Source organism: Scleropages formosus, chromosome 11 (assembly GCF_900964775.1).
Source record: "Scleropages formosus chromosome 11, fSclFor1.1, whole genome shotgun sequence".
NCBI lineage: Eukaryota > Metazoa > Chordata > Actinopteri > Osteoglossiformes > Osteoglossidae > Scleropages > Scleropages formosus.
This window is the reverse complement of record NC_041816.1, coordinates 8701981-8723075: the sequence shown is the minus strand read 5'-3', so window position 1 is coordinate 8723075 and position 21095 is coordinate 8701981.

Genomic DNA, 21095 nt, shown 5'->3' with positions numbered 1-21095 from the left:
TTGGCTCCCTTTGCAAAAAACTGAATAAGTTGTTTTACATGTTGATGGATTTTCAACACGCATGTTTACCTCCAGTTCTGCTTTGAGCAGTTATTATGTATTTTATTATGTATTTTATTATTTTTTAGTAAAGGGTTATAGGGGATTCTGGGTTATTTTAAGATTTCTGGAGAAAGCCTTTGATGTGCCTGTTTAGTTCAGAGTATCACTATTAGATTGTGATGTACTGTATTTAAAATTCTTCTTGAACTTTCAAAGGTCAGTTTTATATTTGTTTCCAGTGCCAGTGCCTGTTGGTGCAGGGTATATAATGTTAAGTTTTACGCTGGCAATGAAAGTCCAGCTAGGTGAAATGGAAGGAATAAAACACACATTAATCAGTTTTTCTTCACATTAGAAGACAGAATGTGTCCAAGTTCTGCTGTATTTCTCTGCTAGAAGAAGGTCACCCTGGAAACATTATTAATAAACGGCTCAAAAGAAATATCCAGGTCAAATTTAACACCAAGAGCCCCAACTACTAGGGAATAAATCTGTCATCTTGTTTCAAAATAAAATTGATACTGCACACATGAGATTATCGTCAGGCAATGGTTCTGCAAAGTGAGCAAGGATCTGGAAACCGGGCACTGCAAATTCTCTGGATGGGGTCCCAGGAGGGGGGAGCTGCCACTGTACCTTTGACTGTCATATCCACTCAGCGAACTCTAATGAGTAAATGGGTAAAACTGTAACCTACATATAGAACTTTAGTCTTCTAAGCAAGTTAGTGTTACTCCATAAGTTTTCCCCTTTTTCTCATAAATTAGAGGGTTTTATTGGAACCAGTTATGATCCTGAAACCATAGTTACTGGCCTGGTGTGTGGGGAAAATGAATCTATGGAAATTATAAATGCAAACCTGAAACATTTGAGTCTTAGTTACATAAAGGTAATTGAATGTATCCATCTTTATTCATCTTATACTGGAACCCTTGGGACATATAAAGGCAACTTGATATAAAGCACATCACATTGTGATGTCTTGCTTTGATTTTCTACATGCTATTGTGATGTTAACACATAGTAGCATTTTCACTACCACACAGTGGTCTGCATCAGAAAGAACTATTTGAAATATAAAATGTAAAAAAGGCACAATGTTCCTACTTATATGGGGTAACAGCGAAAAAACAAACACGGCCTTTTGGAGTCCCGATGCATTGAGCTCCACGTTACAGAAGGATGCTATCTACACTTCAGATGAAGAAATTGCATGTACAAAGCAACATGTGGCACCCACATATGTTAAAGTAACAGTGCATAGTAATGTTTAATTTCATAGCAGCACATACACTCATACATACACATATACTCACACACAATCATACAGCACCATGCCTCAGAGGTAAAGGCTGGTTTGGAATCTGACAACTGGCAGTTTCTTGTTTGGTTCCGTTCATACACTGATGCTGAATGCCACCCGTGCCACAGTACAAATGAGCTCTGTGTTCATAAATTATGTCTTCAGACACAAAGGATCTACACCCATTCTTTGGTTTACAGACATTCAGATTATGAATTCTCACTTTTGGAAACCTAAATCTTTCTATGTTTAATTCTGAGCTGAGTATTTTTGCAGATGCAAACATTTCAGTTCACACACACACACTTTCAGAACCGCTTGTCCCATACAGGGTCACGGAGAACCGGAGCCAACCCGGCAACAGAGGGCATAAGGCCAGAGGGGGAAGGGACACACCCAGGACAGGACGCCAGTCCATTGCAAGGCACCCCAAGTGGGACTCGAACCCCAGACCCATCAAAGAGGAGGACTGTGGTCCAACCCACTGCACCACCACACCACCGCACCCCCATTTCAGTTCACATATGAGGAAACCTTCTGGTCAGTGCCACATTTTGGGCTCACAATCAGAAGTCCAGTGTTTACACCTTTCTGGGGCTCAGTATTGTGGGAAGGACCAACATAGAAATTTACATTAATTCACCACTCAGGGTGGTGTCTGGTCAATTCTTTTAAAACTAGCTAAGAAATGAGAAATTGGTTCATGCTTTTGTTTCCAGCAAGCTGGATTACTGTAATGCTTTATTGTCGGGTTGTCCATACCAGACTGTATCCACGCTACAGTTGGTACAAAATGCTGCTGTGAGAATTGTTACTAGAACTAGGAAGTACGACCATATAACACCGGTACTTAAATCCTTGCATTGGCTCCCGGTCTCTAATAGAGTTGATTATAAAATCCTACTTTTGACCTATAAGGCAATACATGGCATTGCTCCGGCTTACCTTTGTGAGATCATTAATTTTTATATCCCAGGACGATATCTCCATTCATTAGATGCAAGTTACCTTAAAGTACCTGTGATCAATAAGACCTCAGTAGGTGGTCGTGCCTTTAGTTATAGAGCGCCTAAACTGTGGAATAGTCTACCAGTTACTCTCAGAAATGCCCCGTCTATTTCTGTTTTCAAATCCCGACTAAAGGCTTACATGTTCACTCAGGCATTTCACCTCGTAACGTAATTCAACCTGCCTTGGTTGTTTATTTTATCACCTTTACAAAAATGCATTTTAAATTTTCTTAAGTAAGAAATTACTAACTCTGTCTTATCTTCTTGTTGAGCACTACCTCGCTACATAAGACCTGAGGAGGCCAGCCAGTGGTGACAGACGAATCCTGTGCTGACAGAGGATGATGTCCATCTGCCATGCTGATCGAGACGTTCCATGCCGAGCTGAGGATCCAAGATGCCATTTACCAACATTATAATTACTTGTTAAACACTGGCTTACAAATTGTTACTTTCTAGAATGTCCAGGAGGGGTGGGCAACCACTGGCCAGTGGACCCCCAGAGGTTTTTTCTCCCTCAACCTTCAGTTGGGAGTTTTTGTTCCTTTCCCCGTTGGCCAGTAGGTATACTTATAGCTCTATAATAAGTTCTTCATTATGGTAGCCATTAGTTGACTCTCTTCTTTGTTTGTATCAATTTTTCTTGCTGTATGCCTGTGTTAAAGTGCTCTGTGTCACTGCGTGAGAAGAGCGCTCCATAAAAATAAAAATAATAATAAAACTTAACTTCACTGTTTATAGCATATAAGGGGTGCGGTGGTGCAGTGGGTTGGACCGCAGTCCTACTCTCCGGTGGGTCTGGGGTTCGAGTCCCGCTTGGGGTGCTTTGTGACGGACTGGCGTCCCGTCCTGGGTGTGTCCCCTTCCCCCTCTGGCCTTACGCCCTGTGTTGCCGGGTAGGCTCTGGTTCCCCGTGACCCCGTAAGGGACAAGCGGTTCTGAAAATGTGTGTGTGTGTGTGTGTGTGTGTGTGTGTTTATAGCATAGAGGCGCACGCCCTGGCTCAGCCTTACGCCCTGAGTTGCTAGGTTAGGCTCTGGTTCCCTGCGACCCCATATGGGGCAGTCTGCCGTAAGGCACCCCAAGCGGGACTCGAACCCCAGACCCACGGGAGAGCAGGACCCAATCCAACCCACTGCGCCCCCCCCCCCAAGCTTGGGGTCCAAAAGGCAGCAATTCTAACAGTAAAGCTACCAGGTGCTTTGAGTAGTAAAGGACACTAATGGATATGAGTTCATTCTTATTTTTTTTTTTTAAGAATTGTTGTATTAAGTTTATTTCTATCAATAATTGTATATTTTTCATAAACATGTTGATAATTTTATGTGCTATTATTAACTTCTGTAAATTCAATCTTATAGCATCATAGCCCATAAGATTTTTTGAGTGAAAAAGTTGTGTGCTATTATTGTCAAATGTTAGAATTACATCAGTATTTCATCAATTGCGTATGGCTTTCACCTAAGAGATCATCCTGTGTTCAGTCCAAATGAGATACCATGTGATGCAAAGACTATGATATGGAAACAAGTAACCCTCTGTAGCGTTGATTTATTTATTTTTTAAAGCCGTTTTTGTTTTTTTATTTTTTGTATTCTGAAGAGACTGCAAGACAAAATTTAGATGTGTGGTTTAGTTTAAATCCATTACCAAACCTAAATACTTTTTGGTAACATGTGATGGGTTTTTCCAGCATTATTAGAAATGCTAAAATAGAATAAACAATAATAATTGAAATAAATAAGAAGAAAAAACATGAAATGAAGACCACAGCGTAGGATTCAGATGAGGGAAATTCACATACAAAGACAGAGGCACGCACGCACACGTGCACAGAGACTGGCTGAAGCCTCTTGTCCCGAGTGGGGTTGTGACAACCTGGAGCCTAACCCAGCAACACAGGGCACAAGGCTGGAAGGGGAGGGGACATACCTAGAATGGGTCACCAGTCCATCGCAAGGCACCCCAAGCAAGGCTTGAATCCCAGAGCCAGCAGAGAGCAAGACCCAGCCAAACCTGCTCCGCCACCGCACCCCCATCTTATACAAAGATAAAATAAAAATAAAGATTTCATCAGCTACTGTAAACAGCATCAGTGTTAGAGCTTCATTGAGCTTAATTAGGGGGTGTGGTGGCGCAGAGGGTTCGACAGGGTCCTGCTCTCACGTGCGCTTGGGGTTCGAGCCCTGCTTGGGGTGCATTGATATGGTTTGGCATCCCATCCTGGGTGTGTCCCCTCCCCCTCCAGCCCTGTCTTGCTGGGGTAGGCTTTGGATTGCTGTGACCTCCACTTGCAACAAGTGGTTTCAGACAGTGTGTTTGTGAGCTCAGTTAAAACTTTTTGCAGCCCTAAATGATTTAAACAAACTCTGACTTTGTTTTCTAACAAGTTTATGGCTTTTTAGTATAGACACAAAGCCCTGCATGCTAACAGATGCAATGTGGTTATGCTCTGAGTGGGAATGTGTCTCTGCTGGCTTATTGCTAAGAGAGCACACACACACACACACACACACACACATTTTCAGGACCGCTTGTCCCATACGGGGTCACGGGGAACCGGAGCCTATCCGGTAACACAGGGCGTAAGGCCGGAGGGGGAAGGGGACACACCAAGGACGGGACGCCAGTCCGCCACAAGGCACCCCAAGCAGGACTCGAACCCCAGACCCACCGGAGAGCAGGACTGTGGTCCAACCCACGCTAAGAGAGCATTGCTTTTGAAATATCCTCCAGAATGAACGGACAGCAGGGGGGGCGTGGTGGCGCAGTGGCGCAGTGGGTTGGACCAGGTCCTGCTCTCTAATGGGTCTGTGGTTCAAGTCCTGCTTGGGGTGCCTTGCGACAGACTGGTGTCCTGCCCTGGTTGTGTCCCCTCCCCCTCTGGCCTTATGCCCTGTGTTGCCGGGTAGGCTCTGGTTCCCCGCAACCCTGTATGGGGCAAGTGTGTGTGTGAACAGACAGCTCAACCAGGTGGCTGACCTGTGGTCTTTATTCAGTCACAGACCAGTGCTGTACCTGGAATCTCATCTTAATTCAACTCAGCCAAAATGAAGTGACTGAGAGGAGCTTTTGTGTTTCAAGAAAGCGGGCTGGTGGTGTTTCTGTTCATTCCAGATCAGCAGGCGTTGGCATCAGTTGACAGCCATGTTCCCAGTCTTTGGAGCATACAAAGGGTGCTGCACCCTGGTGGCTCCACACAGAGACATCTTTCTGAAATTTACATGCATTTTTTGTATTTGTAAGGAAAAAATAATAATTGCGTAATGTGCTGTAACAAATATTGGGACCCCGGAATTAAAAGTTTTTTCTCTCATTTCGTTAAGAAAAAATTTGATTTTAAAAAGAAATAGTGATTTGGTGTCAGATGTTTCCTCATAGTCTGGTACACTTTGTGGGAATGAACCTGTGGTTCCAGATATTCAGGACAAGGGACACAACTGAAATGCTTGTGCATGAGCCCTGGCAATTCGAGTTGAATGAAAACAGTACGGGACATTTGCTTTGGGTTTGGCCGACAAGGAACGAGGAGCAAGATAACAGGAAATGGCATCTGTCACAAGATGACTACCCACACCTTTGCTGGAATACTAATTCCACCCCTGCCAGACCATCTGCCTGGCATTTGCGGGCTCCAAGTAAGTAATAATTAATTAGCTGACATGCAGAAATTGCCGTGTTGCTGTTTCCATAGCTAAGTGTGTAAATCTATTTGCTGTTGCCTAATGAATCGCATAAGCAGTTGTAGATGGGCCTACAGTACATACCTCGTACGCACAAATTACTCGCAGATAACAAGTCCTCCAGGAGGGATGGCACTTGCGCTAAAGAGGAGCCACATTCAAGTGTTTATTCCACAGATTCAAGAGCTGAATTCCTCTCCCAACATTTTTAATTTAATGGAATGAGTGCATAATTAAAAGAAGCTGAATTTAATCCCAAAGGCACGGTGAAAATAATTCATGTGTCGATCTTGAAAGGCAATGTCACAGGTCACAGTTAAACTGCAGCTTGTATCCCAATTGCACTCCACGAAACAATGCCACACCTTCTCAGTGCTTCAAATTCACTGCATAAAAATTGTTCTTAAATTGCTGGGGATTTTTTTTGTTTGACAGCTGGCCGTCAGTGGAAGGATTGCAGCTCAAACACTGGAGGGAAAAGTCGATATCCGGATTATACCCAAATGCACAAGGATTTGAGCAGAAGAGTGTTCAGTCCCACCTGGGTTGAATGTCTTGTGCAAATGAACCATTTCCCAGAAATGCGGGAGAGACATCTACTGCCAGGCGGCTACTCTAAACAATTAAGTAAAAAAAAAACTTTTTCCCAGAAGCCCTGGGTGATGGTTTCTCAGCTTTGAGGATCATATGCTACCTCTAGCTGAGCCAAATTACTATCTCCTCCCAAAGCAGGATGAAAAAAGAATGACCGTCTTCTAGGTTGAGCCCATTGTCAATAGTAGATAGTTTATGCAAGTTCCAATTTTCCATCCTAATCAATTTCTTCAGAAGAAAAAAGCACCTCTTTCATATTTCAGTACGGAATGTGGTGGTGCAGCTGGGTTGGTGTGTGCATGCTCTCCGGTGGGTCTGGGGTCCCACTTGGGGTGTCTTGCAACGGACTGGCGTCCCATCCTGGGTGTGTCCCCTCCCCCTCCAGCCTTATGCCCTGTGTTGTCGAGTTAGGCTCTGGTTCACCGCGACCCCGCTTGGGACAAGCGGTTTCAGACAATGTGTGCGTGTGTCATATTTCGGTTTACGAAAGAATTAAGGAGTATCTGAAAGGTCCGCTGACTGACACACGCTGGAAAATGGATGGGAGTTATATGAATTTCAAGTAATTATGTATATAACTTTTTAATTCATCTATCCATCCATCTGCTATTTTACTGGATTAAACACACATTGTTCGCTCTCTAATTGTTTTTATCAATTTTTAATCACAGCGAGCTGCGCTCCAAATTGTTAAGGCCTCTCATTATTATATGCACATTAACTCGATCAGCTGTGGCCCAGCAAGAGAGGCATGTTTGTCCTTTGCCATTGAATTGGACTTGGGCTGGAGAAACTCTATTAACCACACCAATTAGCTAGCTGGGATGTTAATAACTAGTCAGCCTGTCACGCTGGACTCCAAAAATGGTGCATGTAGTCAGCACATGTGAAGTTCCCCTCTGCAGTTTTTCTTTTTTTTTAAGAAAGAGGCAGTGGAGCATGAGTAGTGGGGCCCCCAGCATTCACTGTCCATCCTTATTTACAGGGGTCTTCTATCAGGTTGGGGATTAGGGGATGATTGTGCTCTGAGCTGTTGTCCACAGGGAGAGAGTAATGGAGAGGACAGGAGAGAGGGAGAGAGAGACCGTTAGTAGTTGTGTCAGCAGTGGGAGGAATAGGTAATCGCTCCTGAACTCACTCCAGAGGAGGGAAGTGGGACTTTTCCTAATAACTACCCAAGTATTTGAGAGCTCATTGAGCTGCTGAAGACTGATGCCACACCAAAGGCAGCCGGAGAAGAGGGGGCTGGTCCGTTCTCCTCCTGGGAGTACGTTGACTCAGTGCCCTACCCCATATTCATCAGTGCCAGCTTCCTGTGCTGCCCTTGACAATACAGATAATTACCTAGCAGTGCATTGCCTGTAGAATTCATCTCTGCAAAAGATTATGCCTCTGAGATGCACTGACTCTGAACATACAGAGCTGAGGCCAACAACGACAGATGAACAATGACAGCTTACAATTGTTACTTGTTAGAATGCCCAGGAGGGGTGAGCAACCACTGGCCCGTGGACCCCCAGAGGTTTTTTTCTCCCTAAACCTTCAGTTGGGAGTTTTTGTTCCTTTTCCTGTTGGCCAGTAGGTATACTTATAGCTCTATAATAAATTCTTCATTATGGTAGCCATTAGTCAACTGTCTTCTTTGTTTGTATCTGTTTTTCTTGCTTTATGCCTGTGCTAAAGTGCTCTGTGTCACTGTGTGAGAAGAGTGCTCTATAAAAATAAATTGAAATCGAAATTGAAGAAAACTCATGGGTGGACCTGAATGTCTCCTTACATTGCACAGTTCTTAAGAAAACACAAACAAATTTCTTGATGGGCATGCCTCTCGTCATCCCGGCAGCTGTCAGCACGTGACATGGTTATGTTTATAAGTAAGACATGGTAAATGGTTGACAACTTCAATTGTCATACATGAGATGTATGAAGGACTTCCCATCTGCTCACCTTACCTTGTTTCTGGAGCAGGTGGGCTAGGGTTAGGGTTAGCAGTTCTAATCCACCATGTCCTCTCTAAATGGCCAATGTGATTAGTGGGGTGGGAATGTTAGGGAAGGAAGGTGAATGGGGTAATTGTAATAACCCCAGAGGGTTTGTATAGAAACCAAAAGAAAAACTAGTGACACAGAGGAACAATAAGCACATTGTGGGAAGAGGTAAGGTTCACATGCCTGTGCCTCTTGTTTAATATCAGCATGGCTGCAGAGAACACAGGATCCATACTAATGTAAAGTAACAAATACCATCACAAAGGATTCGCCAAGAAAAAAACTCTTTACTTAATAGTTTATTTTCTGTCTGCATTTGCTTAAGTCAAGATCAACATTTTCCAGCAGAAATGGTAGAAAATTACTCTGGATGGAAATACAAAGTCTCTGGGAAATATGAAACAATCAATTCAAGCTCATGCATTATTCTAAGTGATTTTCCCAAACACAAAACAACCCCATTCCAGAACTGGTGCCTTTCAACCAAAAAGGGGCTTTGTATAAAGTTTTTTACTTACTCCCTCACACTTACGGCACTACTGGAAATCAGAGAATCTCGGACTGCCTTTGAAACTCTCCTCACATGAGATCTGGAAAGTTTTCACTGACATTGGTTCACAATAAATGGTACAATACCTCAAGACCGAGACTCATGGTCACATCATCTCCTTTGGACCTACAAGTGACTGAACGACCTCTACTGAGTGGTCTTGCAAGATGAGCTGCTCTCCAGGAGGCTGGCACATTCCTGCAAAGACACATTGACAGACGCACTGAGCAGAATGTTGAATTCTTCTGCTGTCACACTTTAAGAATGAAAGACAGTGGGATTCAATTTCCAGAATTTCAAGAATCCTGAAGGTCTGCTACCATTTTTGGGTGAAATATTTGTGCAGCTCATCTTTGTGAATCAATTACATTGACCTTCATTCTCTGCATACCAAGTCACGTTTCTATCTGCTCACACTTATGTGATCAACAGCGTTGTGACAGCTTCAGATGTCAGTCTGACTCTTGGTTGCAAAGATAAATAAGAGCGCTAACAACAAATCAGGTCATGTCCATCAGTCCAGGAAAAGGGTGTCCTCAGTACTTAACATGCCCTAATCACAGCATAAATTAAATAATAGGAACCCATGAGCCCTTTTTTATTCAATCAAAACACACACACACACACTTTCAGAGCCGCTTGTCCCATACGGGGTCATGGGGAACCGGAGCCTACCCGGTAACACAGGGCGTAAGGCCAGAGGGGGAAGGGACACACCCAGGACGGGACGCCAGTCCGTCACAAGGCACCCCAAGCGGGACTCAAACCCCAGACACACTAGAGCAGGACTGCGGTCCAACCCACTGCGCCACCGCACCCCCCCATTAGGGTATCCATTAAATGTATAACTGATGTGTTCTGTAACTGCTGCAGAAAACCCATTGTGTGAGAAGCAGGAATGTACTGAAACTGCACCCCCCCAACTCTAAGAGGTAACCAGCACTGGTTGGTACTGAAAAATCAAGAACAAAATTATGTTGACAGGTTGAGAGATAAGCTGAAAGGAGGGTGCCTGCTATATGATCTGCATACCTTATTTCAGCCTACAGGAAATGTAGTAGATAAGTAAGTAACAAATTAGAGGCATGCATGAGCTGGGCATGCCTTCATCATCCAGAAAGAAAGTCAATGACAAACTTTACCATATATGTAGCATGCGCTTTTAGAACTATATAATATGTGTGTATTGGATGCTCAAGGAGACTCCCTAGACTGTGACACAGAAAACAGGGGACTCTCCCTCCAGCTGGAATGAAATAAAGTAAGATACTCTATCTTGGGTCCTTCGTTTGAGTAATCTCGAATTTCTTCCACAAACACCATTCGAAAGATATATATATATAAGTTTTGAGGGTCTTTGGAAAAGTCTGGATGTAGCTTATGATGGTTATGGTGGTTAGAAGACCTTTTGAAAAATCTGAATTTAGTTAGAGGTCGCAGAGGCCTAGAAACCATCAAGGTATCAACCTGGTTTTCAAAGACTGAGCATGACCCTGATGAATGGAGGCAACGTTCCAGTCCCAACACTAAACAAGTCTGGCAGGAGCAGAACAAATATGACTCTGCAGGGTGGAAAGTCACTAAAGACATCCATAGCATTAAAATCTTGGAAGAAAAACTTAACCTCGATCCATGAATTGAGTGGGTGACCTGAAAGTTTTTAATATCAATTGACAAGCGGGAGATTTCTTCATCTCATCTAGGTTAGCTGGCTGTGAAGTGGCTGCATGAGGATGGCGATGTTGGTTAATAAAATAATGATGTCTCACCGTTTGTCACTGATCTGCTTGAGAGTTTTCACTGAGAAGATTGAGTGCTACTGATCCCACACATGGTAGATTTCAAACAAAACATACTCATTGGTGAAACACAGAGGTAACACAAATTGATTACAATTCAAGCCAGCTGTGTTGTTGTTGTTGAACAAAGGTCACTCTTGGCAGCACATTTTGCTAGTTTTACTATAAAATGCAATCTTCTCTAGAGACAATTGCCTTATGGTGCAAGATGAAATATACTTTCAAATCAGAGATCAAAAACAGGTTCTTTTTTTTCCCCCCCCCTACAAAGCCGCAGTGAGAGATTCTATCCTTATGGGTTTCTTCATGATACATAGTGGTCATCCTTCATTCTGGTCATGCTATGCAGGGGTAAGAGGTCAGGTGAGCTGCCTCATTAATATTTGTTGCACTGTTGAAAAATGTCTAGTTGAACTGGTACTTGTTTAAGGCATTGTGTGAATCAAAATTTGGAGTGGCCAGGAAAAGAGAACAAGAGTAATGGCTAGAGTTCCTGAGTGTGTGGACATGGTCCATCTCACTAAAATGATGAAGCATCACACAAACATGCACACAACACTGGTGGAATCATGCCCTCTGTGCTGGGTGCTCGTGGTGTGCAAAGGTCATGGTGACGAAGGGAATGCTTTGAGGGCACCCATGTCCTAGCAGGCATAGGAGTGTTTATTAGTTTTTGAACACCTGTCTCATGCGACCTCACTGGCTAGGTGCAATTAACAAGAATTTACACCGCTGCCTGAGATCCCGCTTCCTGCCATTACCAAAATCAGAGTGGCTGGTTTCAGTTATATTATGGCATTTTCTGGACCCATGGACATGTTAATAACACAAATAGACTTGATTAAAAAACATGGACTGATCCATGTTTGCACATGGTAATTAAGATGGTTGATGACATAAATTCATGTCCTCCAGTCAATTAACTCACAACAGACCTATTGATGTCTGAAAATATTATGGCAGCTCAGCCAGCTATATTTCAGCACTGATATCAATGTGGTAAGGTAATTCACTTAAAAAAATACATTTATCTATTGTTTCTTTTCAAAGCAACAATGTTAAGCTACTTAGAATTATTTACACTATAATTTTACTGGAGCAATTTTAGGGTAAGTATGGGCAGCATGGTAGTAAAAAAAGTAGTGTTGGTGTCTCACAGTGTCTGGGTTTTGCAAGAGGATGTGGGTTTGACCCCCGCTCAGTCTGTGTGGAGTTTGCATGTTCTCCCCGTGTCTGTGTTGATTTCCTCCCACAGTCCTTAGACATGCTGTTCAGGTGGACTGGAGACTGTAAAAACACCTAGTGTGTGTGTTTGTGTGTTTGTGTGTGTGTGTGTGTGTGTGTGTGTGTGTGTGTGTGTTTGTGTGTGTGTTAAAGTGTTTCATCGGTAAATGGATGAGTGACTCATTGTAAGTAATATCTAGTGTTATGCAAGTTACCTTGTATGAATAAGGTGTGGACCGATATTACTTCATAGTGTTCATTGAAAGTTGCTTTGAAGAAAAGTATCTTTTAAATGAATAAATGTGCATTTTGGAGAAGTTTTAGGGTGAGTAGATTGCTGAAGGGTATTGCAGGGATTGAAACCTGCAACCAAAGGCAGCAGCTCATACTACTATGCTACCAGTTGTCAATAATAATAATAATAATAATAATATCAATATTTTGTAGGATGTGAGCACATTTCAGTATCTATCTGTAATCTGCAGAAGAAAATGGAAGAAGGAGTGAGGGTAGCCTTCCCTTGGTGCTTCATGTAGTGTCAGAAGGACACGCATCTAATGATCACATATCACTTTGCAGTAACTGCTTCTTCAACTCAGGGTAATGTTGAAGTGAACCCAATCCTGGAAGCATGGAGCATGAATCTGGGTACAGCTTAGATGAGACATCAGTTTATAAGAGGGAAATCACACACACAGACCTCAACTAAAAAGTACTTCATTATGGTAGCCATTAGTCAACTGTCTTCCTTGCTTGTATCTGTTTTCTTGGCTTATGCCTGTGTTAAAGCGCTGTGTCGCGTGAGAAGAGCGCTCTATAAAAATAAATTGAATTGAGTTGAACTGACACGAAATGCATTACTTGGGACTATAAAAGGAAATCTGAGTGCTCAGAGGAAACCCAAGCAGACATGCAAACTCCGGAGTTTATCATATTCAAACCCATATCCAAATCTAAAACTGTGAAGTACCACTTCTACCTGTTACACCACCTCGCCACCTTTCAAACTGATTGTATAACATAGAAATCATAGTGCAGTGGTTAGAGCTGTCACTTTGCAATTAATCATCAAAAAAAACTAAGTGTACAAACCTAACAGTGTAAGGTTCCTTGAAAAAAATGTATTAAAAAAATGGTTAATTATAAGATTGCCACGCCCACGTGGAACACCTGGGGTGCGGCACAGACGGATGTATAAAACGCAGCATCAGATCAGGAGCTGACACGGAACCTTGTTCAGCCTAGTTACTGTGATCTCCTTACAACCATTCCTCTCTTTCCTGATCCCTTAGTCCTTTCCCAGTCCCATACCCTGCTCCTTGAACCTCGTTGTCTCCTTATGATCATCGACCCATCACCTGTGTACCGACCTTGCCTTTTGGATTGCCCCCTGAACGACGTTTGCACCTCGGAGACCTTTTCCCTGTCCTGTGACAAGTTCCTCGGTTTTCCCTTAATAAAGCCCGATTTCCACTCAGCACTTGGGTCCGCCACTTCCTTCCGGAACCAGTCATGACAGAAGGTTCCGCCTATACTACGGACTCAGCAGAGCAGAACTGGCTGCAGGGGGAGCTCATGGCACGTGACGCGTGCCTCAGGCAGACTGAACAGACGCTCAACCATCTAGCAGCCGCTTTCAATGGCATGGTAAACGCGCTTTGTGCAAGGGGTGTGATCATGCCGCAAGTGCTTGTCCGTGCAGCCTCTCCTGCCTCAGTGGGACAGTCGAACGCTGCCTCGCTTTCTCTACAGCAGCAGGACGGTCCACACGTGCCCTCTCCGACCAGTTTTGACGGTATCCCGGCTCGCTGTGCTAGTTTTATATTACAGTGTGAAATCATCTTCTCTACTTTGCCCCATGTTTACTGCACAGATCGGAGCCGGATCACCTACCTCCTCTCACTGCTCACGGGCAGAGCGTTGGATTGGGCCACCGCTGTCTGGAAAACAGCACGCACTGCACCTATGAGCAGTTCAAGAACCGGTTCACCACCGTATTAGGGCTCCTGCACCAGGATGAGAATGTGAGCAAACAGAAGCATTTACATTTATTTACTTAGCAGACGTTTTTCTCCAAAGCGACTTACAATCATGGATATTATGTAGTGTTACTAGCCCACACACCTTACTCACCAAGGTGAGTTACACTGCTAGATAGACTACTTACAATGGGTCACTCAACCATACATCAGTGAAACACATTCTATCAGTGTCACTCACACACTATGGGGGAACCTGAACAGCATGTCTTTGGGCTGTGGGAGGAAACCTGAGTACCTGGATGAAACCCACACAGACACAGGGAGAACATGCAAACTCCACACAGACTGAGCGGGGATTGAACCCACAACAGCAGAGCCACTCGCTGTGCCACTGTGTCGCCCCACACTAGACCTCCAACAAGGTAACCCCTCCGTGTCTGATTGCCAGGGTGCGGAACTCAAGGGAGTAGAGTGCAGTGGGTGGGGCTGTTCAGAATTGCTGGCCAATTTTCGTTGCAGTCTGAATCCCCGCATCCACAAGGAACTGGTGTTCCAAGGAGAAAGGTGGACATTGGACTGCTTCATAGAAACCGCAGTTGCCCTGGATTACCCGACCTCGGGATCCCTGCCCTAAACCTACCCCAGAACACTCACGTCCCATCCAGGAGGGAGTTGAAGCAATGCAGCTGGGACACAATCGCCTGAGCAGTGCAGAATGCCAGCGAAGGCAGAAAGGACAGTTGTGTCTCTACTGCGGTGATACCAGTCACCTCCCTATCCGCCCTGAAGCCAAGGTGATTCTAGGGTTCCCTTGGCTCTCCTGCCATGACCCAGTTTTTCAGTGAAGTACAGGACAATTGGTGTCTTAGGGACCCAGGTGTGAGGGGGTGTGTCTGCAGCTCCCATGTTGAGCCACATCGATAGAATGTTCAGAATCTGCCCCACAGGTGACAGTTCCTCCAGAACACAAAGACCTTGCCAGAGTCTTCAGCAAGGACCAAGCAGCAGAGTTACCACCCCATCGACCTTGGGACTGTACAGTCGACCTTCTCCCAGGTACCACACTGCCTTGAAGTTGGATTTATCCTCTTTCCCGATCAGAACTACTGGCCCTTCAGCAGTACATTTCAGAGGCCTTTGCTGCAGGACTTATACATCTGTCCACATCTTCCACATCTGCAGGGCTTTTCGTTATAGAAAAGAAAGATGGGGAGCTTTTTCCATGCATAGACTATCGAGGCTTGAGTCGCATAACAGTAAAATATCCTCACCCCTTACCTTTGATCACTGCTGCCCTGGAGCACATTCAAGGTGCACAATGTTTCACAAAATTAGACCTCAGGAGTGTATACAACCTCATCCCTATTCAAAAGGGCGACGAGTGGAAGACCACTTTCAGTACCACCCTGGGTTATTATGAGTATCGGGTCATGCCCTTCGGTCTTGCTAATGCCCCAAGTGTATTCCAAACTTTTGTTAATCATGTTCTAGGGGACCTGGTCTATAGCGGAGTCTTCATATACCTAGACGACATTTTAATTTACTCCCCCACCTGGCACCAGCACATCTGCACAGTCCAACAGGTGCTGCAGAGGTTGCTGCAGAATCACCTATATGTCAAATTGGAGAAATGTGAGTTTCACAAGAAGCAGATCTCGTTCCTAAGCTTTATCCTCACCCAGAATGGCACCCCCCCCCCCCCACACTTTGCCTTTCCTGCAGTTTGGTGAGCTACAGCAAAGCTTCCATCTGAGATTCTGCGCAACAACTCAAAGGGTATCAGATGCATTGCAGAAGTGGTGATATTGATGATATTTGATCTGGCAGAAATCATGCTAATAGTGTAGGGGGGAGAGGGGGTTTTGCTGGTCTCTGCCCTCCGGCACTCAGGGAGACAAGCTGCCAGGAACTTAACAAGGGCCAAGTGACAACATTTTCAGTCCGTTCGGCAATCGGTAGAAAAGGGGAGGTCAGTCCCTTGCAACAGTACAGTTTTTTTTTTTTTTTAGAAGTGCTACCTGAATTATTTGACAGTGATACATAATTTCTAAGCAGAAATATGTCATTGATTCAACCAGGGCCATAGCTAAGGAGTTCGGGGCCCCCTGAAAAACTATTTATGTTGGCCCCCCACTGCCTTCCACCTATATCACATAAGATACGGGCATGGAGGCCATCATCTAAGGTGCCATAGGGACCCTCTAAGTCATCTTTTAAGTGGAGCTGTGGGTCGGAAGTTTAACAACATATCACTTTGACACAGTCTATTTCCTTGTAACAAAATATGGTCATGTTGTTAGCACTTTTATTTCAGTAGTTAAATGTTTATATAAATATTACATCAAAACAATGCCATTAAGCCATTAATAACTTCTTAAACATTGTTTAAAAGTCCTCAAGCAATTATTCAAGAGGAACTGATAAAATAATAATAAAAGACAAAAAAAAAGAAATAAAATAAAACACACAAAATTTTAAAAAGTACCAGCAATCTAATAAAAAGTCTTTTCAGTCAGTCTGCTGTCTAACAGCTGAAATAAACTTTCAGAAATTGAAAAGAATGCAGTCAAATATAAAATACAACCACTTAAATTACTCATTGTCTTAATTTTTGATGAAGATAATATGCTACTACATTAAATAATATTAAATAAAGCTAATAAATGTATCCATCCAAGAGAAGTGAGTTGTATCCACTTTTTCTTGATACTATTGTTATCTTGGGGTGTATGGGGTATCAGGGAGGGGTAGCACCTCAGGTGGATGAACATGTCGCACCCTCTTCAGGGCAGTTCGTCTACCTTTGGTCCCCACCTGTTGCTCGACTCTCACCTGTTGCTCCCCGTAAGCTGTTTGCATGCGACAGCGGCCACACCCCGGGCAACGGCTTCGACAGGCCGGCTAAACCAGGTGAGGGTAGCCGATGGGCCTCAAACCCTCGGTGAGTTAGGGGATCTTCACCCAAGCATGTGAAGATGGATTTCAGCGGACTGAGCGGATGAGACCCACGAAAGGTCCAAAGGTGCAATGGTCAAGAAGGCGGTCTCAGTAATGCTATGGGAGTAAACCCAGACAGAAAATCCGGAGTGGAGCCCCGAAGGCGGATGGATGTCCTTGACACCCTACCGGCAGCTCCTGCAGTCAGACTGGCATCAAATGTATTGCATTGCTCTCCTTTGGAACGTGCCAACTCGGCCGAGGGGGGGGGGGGGGTTCTGATCATTGGGCATCTCAGGACCCCTGAAATCATTGCCCAGGTTTGTGCCTTGGAGAAGTCACTCCAACGAAACAACACGGGAGACAATAGATACCGGTTATAAGTTCTTACTCGACTGGCGTAGAGAATGAATGCCAGGGATTGTCTCCAACGGTGGGAGAGATCATCGCGTCTCACTGGACAGCTACCGCCCGTCTCAAGCTGGGCAGCCCCCGGCCAATAAGGTGCTGTCCCGCCACAGTTCACCTGCCTCACTGGGTGCGTGGGGCTTAAGGCTTTCAACCCGACAAGTGGACTGAAATTAAAGCACCAGGCAAAAAGATAACCAAGAAAAACAGGGAGGTCTTTAGGCTTGCCTGCTGGAATGTACGGTCCATGCTAACTGATAATCTACAAAATGTGAGTGACGCACGGAAGACTGCCGTAATCAACAATGAACTGAAGAGGGTTCGTGTTGACGTTACCGCACTACAGGAGACAAGGCTAGCTGCGTCAGGATCCCTTATGGAGGCTGACTACACATTTCTCTGGCAAGGAAAATCAGACGGTGAACCAACAGAACACAGGGTGGGTTTCGCTATCAGAAACGGTCTCTTGCAACTGGTGGAACTATGTCCGGGTGGATCAGAACGAATACTTTGCATCAAGCTACAAACCTGTGCCGGCTGTGCTCACCTAGTTAGCACCTATGCACCAACCCTCGGTGCTTCGCCCGAAACAAAAGACCGCTTTTACGACGATCTCCATGCCGTCCTGGAACGCATACCTGCAAATGAACAAGTATACCTTCTGGGTGATTTTATTGCAAGAGTAGGAGCTAATCGGGATTCTTGGCCCTCATGCTTAGGCTATTTCGGTGTGGGAAAAATGAATGAAAACGGACAGCGCCTGCTGGAACTCTGCACATATCACAACCTGTGCATTACTAACACCTTCTTCAACACAAAACCACAGCACAGGGTTTCCTGGAGACATCCACGCTCGAAGCACTGACACCAACTGGACTTGGTGATCACTAGGCGTGCAAACTTGAACAATGTCTTCTTTACACGCAGCTTCCAGAGCGCTGACTGCGATATGGATCACTCGCTTGTGTGTTCAAAAGTTAAGCTGATGCCCAAGCAGTTACATCATTCGAAACCCTATGGGAAGCCCTGCATCGATGGAAACAAGGCACTGCATGTAGAGATGGTAAACATATTCCGTGACTGCCTTGAGAAAACGCTACCCACCAGATGCGTTACAGAAAGCGTCACCTTGAAGTGGGATCACCTAAGGGACACAATTCGTGACACGGCCTTGGCACTTTTCGGGAGGAAGTCTAGGAAAGTGAACGATTGGTTTGAGGAGTACTTTGACGTGATGATTCCAGCCATTGAGAAGAAACGTGCCGCCTTTCTGGAACACAAACGTTCACCCTGCGAGAACACCAAGCGAGCGCTGAGAGCAGCCAGAGCAGAAGTTCAGCGAACAGCCAGGCGGTGTGCGAACGACTACTGGCTCAACTTGTGTAACAAGATTCAGATCCATGCCAGCTTCGGTCATCTCCGGGAGATGTATGATGGCATCAAGCAAGCTATCAGTCCCAGGCAGAATAAGACAGCTCCTCTGAAGTCCAAGTCAGGTGATATTATAACCGACAAAACCAAGCAGATGGAGCGCTGGCTGGAATATTTCTCCGAACTCTATGACCTCGAGAGCACAGTGTCAGACACCGCTCTTGAAGCCATTGAACAGTTGCCACTCATGAGTGAGCTGGATGACCTGCCCACGGTGGAGGAACTCAAGAACGCCATGAACCACCTAGTTGCTGGTAAAGCTCCAGGACAGGATGGCATACCGCCAGAAGTCATCAAGTGTGCTAGAGATACTCTTCTGCAACCTCTCCATGAGTTACTGTGTCAGTGCTGGGAAGAAGGTGTGGTTCCACAGGATATGCGAAATGCCACGATTGTAACTCTCTACAAGAACAAGGGAGACCGAAGTGACTGTAACAACTACCGTGGCATCTCACTCCTCAGTGTTACTGGGAAACTCTTTGCTCAAGTTGTCCTCAGAAGGCTTCAAAAAATTGCAGAGCGGATCTACCCGGAATCACAATGCGGCTTCCGTGCCGGACGATCAACCGTTGATATGATCTTCTCCTTGAGGCAGCTGCAGGAAAAGTGTAGAGACAAAGGAAACCCTTGTACGTAGCTTTCATTGATCTGACCAAGGCGTTTGATACCGTCAGCAGAAGTGGGCTTTTTCGGGTTCTCGGCAAAATCGTCTGTCCGCCTAAGCTACTTAAGCTGATTCAATCCTTCCATGCTGATATGCAGGGCACAGTCCATTTCAATGGATCAACGTCTGACGCTTTTAGCATCAAAAGTGGTGTCAAGCAGGGATGCGTGCTCGCTCCAACTCTTTTTGGGGTCTTCTTCGCAGTGCTGCTGAAGCAAGCCTTAGGAAATTCCACAGAGGGGGTTTACCTACATACCCGAAGTGACGGGAACCTGTTTAACCTCGCAAGGCTTAAGGCCCGGTCGAAGGTACGAAAGGTTTTCATCCGTGATATGCTGTTTGCTGATGACGCTGCTCTGGTGTCACACACACAGGAAGAGCTTCAGCGGCAAATGGATTGCTTCTCTCGCACAGTTGAGGCCTTTGGTCTCAAAATAAGCTTGGAGAAAACTAATGTTATGGGACAAAGTACCCCTCAACCTCCATCAATCTCCATCGGCAACTACACTCTTGAGGTCGTTCACGCATTCAATTACCTCGGGTCGACCATCACAGATACCATGTCACTGGAGCCTGAGCTCAATAAAAGAATAGGAAAAGCCGCCATGACTCTGTCCAGTCTCAGCAGGAGAGTGTGGATGAATGGCATGCTCTCCAGGCATACGAAGATCAAAGTTTACTGCGCTTGCGTTCTTGGAGTTCTGCTCTACGGAAGTGAAACATGGACTTTGTATGCCCACCAGGAGAAAAGATTGAACACATTCCACCTGCGTTGTCTCAGACGCATCCTCCAGATCTCGTGGAAGGACAAAGTTACTAACAGTGACGTCCTTAATCAGGCTGGATTGCCAAGCATGCAGACCATCCTCAGGCAATGCAGGCTACGGTGGCTAGGGCACATCCGTCGGATGGATGATGGAAGGATCCCGAAAGACATCCTGTATGGGGAACTGGCCTTTGGTGTACGACCAACCGGACGGCCTCATTTGCGCTTCAAGGATGTGTGCAAAAAGGATTTGAGAGAGCTTGACATTAATGTGAACGGCTGGGAGGAGCTGGCAACTGATCGTTGCAGCTGGAGGCGGGAACTTCATCAAGGTCTGGGACGTGGCGAACAAAAGCTGCGACTACAGGCTGAGGAGAGGCGAAGACGCAGGAAGGTCAGGCTTCAAGTGGAACATATGAACAGCACCCAGCACATCTGTTGCAACTGCGGCAAGGATTGTCATTCTCGTTTGGGCCTTCACAGTCATGGCTGGCGATGCAAACCACCGTGAAGTGGACAAAACCAAGGCGCAATTCCATGGTCTTTCTAGACTGATGGATGCCAATGATTGTTATCTTAAAGAATATCACATCAGCAGCCGGCAGGTCTGTAATCCTTGTGACACGGCACATATCCATTTTTCCCACGTTATACAAACCAACTTTATTTAGTGCAAAAAGATGGGGAATTTGACCGTGTATCAGTCGGTGAGCA